This window comes from Zea mays, chromosome 4, assembly GCF_902167145.1.
Source record: "Zea mays cultivar B73 chromosome 4, Zm-B73-REFERENCE-NAM-5.0, whole genome shotgun sequence".
In the NCBI taxonomy this organism is placed as follows: domain Eukaryota; kingdom Viridiplantae; phylum Streptophyta; class Magnoliopsida; order Poales; family Poaceae; genus Zea; species Zea mays.
This window is the reverse complement of record NC_050099.1, coordinates 59608177-59611005: the sequence shown is the minus strand read 5'-3', so window position 1 is coordinate 59611005 and position 2829 is coordinate 59608177. Positions and strand designations below refer to the sequence as shown.

General features: G+C 50.3%; 1 pseudogene; it reads left to right on the top strand.

Annotated features, from left to right (window-relative positions):
- Positions 1–1271: 1271 nt before the first annotated feature.
- LOC103655292 (serine carboxypeptidase-like 50) lies at positions 1272–2079 on the top strand (annotated as a pseudogene).
- The last annotated feature ends 750 nt before the right edge of the window (positions 2080–2829 follow it).

Sequence of the window (2829 nt, the reverse complement as noted above, 5' to 3'; positions counted from 1 at the left end):
ACCCTTTAACTGGTCACATGCCTCATCATGGGTAAGCTTTGCCTTGGGCAGACTAATACCAGAATAAGATAACACGCAATGGGAGTGGAGAGATGGCGAGAGTAGCGTGTACCCTCCGTGGCAAGATGCTGGACGGTGGTGTATCTGTGCTTTCAGTTGGCGTGAACCTGATTTGGTCTTAAGAACCCTGGTGGCGAGTTGACATATGCAAGGATTAAGTGCTACATATGTCGTGTGATTGGAGATCCTCAGCTGGGTATTAATCGATTTGGATCACCGTTACTTCTCGGACATGAAGACTTGGTCACTGACTTACACGTAGCATTCCAGTGAATAAGAAGGGTTGATAAGAAATTGGCTAGTATAGGTCAAGTGCTTGAACTAGGGTAGAAAGAACTCTTGATCCAGGTAACTTTACTTAACCTGACAAGTAAAACTGGATTTTAAGGATCCACTATTAGTAAGCACTTTTGCAAACAGAGTCTTTGATTCTTGATAAGCCATACCTTGATTCTGAAAAGCCAGCATATCCTTGAGAGTCTTTTATTTTGACGGGTAAGACTTGCGAAAGTATACTCCATACTCAGGGTTTTCGAACCCATGTTGTTGTAGGTGAGGAAGCAACAAATTTTTGTTGCTTTTGTTCCAAGGTGGTGCCTAAGGAAGAAAACCGAGACTGAAGCCTCGGGAGGAAGTGTCCTCCTTTATAAACTTTTTACTATTAATCGGGAGGGGTTTTTGCCTCCCAAGATATGTAATAATATTACTCCACCACTCTTATATCTTTACTGGTCTGTAATAATACTACTCTTTCCATACTTTAATATAAAATAAGTTGCTATAACTGCTTCCGCATTCTCGTTCCTCCGATGTGTTGTAATATCTGCGTGACGGGTGAAACGCTCTTGGGCAAGGTAAAGAATACAGATACCGAACTTATCAAGTGATCAGGTGCACCTGCAGGGTTGTATGAGGTCCGATGGACAAGGACAACTGTAGGTGGGCCTAATGACTTGGCAGGTTCTGTCACACTCTGGCCTCCTAGGCAACTTCTTCGAGCTCGACCCCTACTTTGTCAATCGACGAGACCCTCTCGTGCAACCCCTTCACATGGAACCACCGCTTCGGTCTCCTCTTCGTCGATAACCCGCTCGGCACCGTCCCTGGCCGACATCCCCACCAACCAGCTCATCCTCACCGCGCTGCAGTCTTTCTATGCCCTGGACCCGGCCCTCCGCGTGTAGCCCTTCTTCCTAACGGGCGAGATATGCATGTGCAAGTACATCCCCACGGTGGGGGCGCACATCCTGCACACGAACCGGGAGCTGCTAGAGGCGCTGTGTGTGAACCTCCGTGGCATGGCCATCAGCAATGGGCTCACGCACCCGGTGGCGAAGGTGGCCACGCACGCAGACTTGGCCTACTTCCTGAGCAACTTGAACGCGCGGCAGAAGCAGGAGCTAGAGGCACTGCAATCGGAGTTGGTGTCACTGACACATGCCCAGCGGTGGGTCGCGTCGTCGGACATGCGGGGGCAGGTGTTGTCGCGGTTGCAGAACATGACGGGGCAAGCCACGCTGTACGACTATGCGAAGCGGTGGGACTACGGATGCCCCCGTTGAAACGTGTCAGGGCCAAGGCGGCGTTGGACGTGCGTGGGGACGTGGCGTGGGAGGAGTGCATCGACACGGTGGGCGCGGCGATGCAAGCGGACGTGATGCGCAACGTGGTGCCGCAGATGGAGTCGCTGTTGTGGAGCACGACATGCGTGCTGCTATATCAGGGCGTCCGCGACCTTTGGGACGACGTCGTGTCCACGAAGGCGTGGCTGGGCGGGGTGCGCTTTGACAGCCTGCGTGCGTTCCTGGATGCAGAGCGCGCCGTGTGGCGGATGGCGGGGAGCTCGCGAGCTACGTGCAGCAGTCGGGCGCGTTGGCGCACTTGGTGGTGTATGGCATGGGGCACCTAGTGCCGGTGGACAACGGGCGTGTGGCACAGGAGATGATTGAGGGATGGGATCTGGGGACAGGAATGTTCAGCCACGGTGGTGGTGGCGACGTCTGGAGTGCCGTCGTATGATGGTTGTTCGAGCACACTGGCAGGCACGGCGGAATGCCGAATGTGTTCAAGCTACCATACTGCGCGATATGGATACTTGTTGCATGGATTTGAATGGGCTCGATTGATTCTGTATTTATCGAGTGATGAAACAAATCGGAATGGAAGGAAAATAGAGATTTTGTTTGTTAATCTCTACTACTTATTAAGTCAAGTATAGCTACAAGGTTCACCAATGCAAAAGTATATTTTGTTGGGATCTTGTCCTCGTTGCGGTCTCCCTGTTGCTCCATAAGAGGAGAATGGCAGAAAGGAAGAGGGAGTGCCAGTTGAGATTAGCAGGGAGCCTGAATATGCATTATGTAACTATCGTTTTGAACAACCTGTTGAGACTCAATGGGTTGGTGGGAAGCTATTTCAAGGGAAATTGAAGTAGCACCTGGTGGGAGATGGTTTGAGAAGCTGCATCTGGGCGAATATGTGTGGAAGTGTTATGCAGAGTGCGACAAAAGCATGTGCAACCTTTCGGCTGGACTAATTACCAGAAGGATGAACGTGTTGCTTTTTTTATAAGACACGGGCTAAGTGGCATATTGGGTTGCAGGTATTCTTGTTTCCCGTATCATTTTACATATAGATTTACGGATCAATTTGTGGGCTTTGTTTCTCTTCACATGCGACTATCACCTATTTCTTTAGTAAATTGAAGGCACTAGGCCACCAGCCACTTCATATCTGCAATGTATCTAATGCAGAAATGCATTGACTATG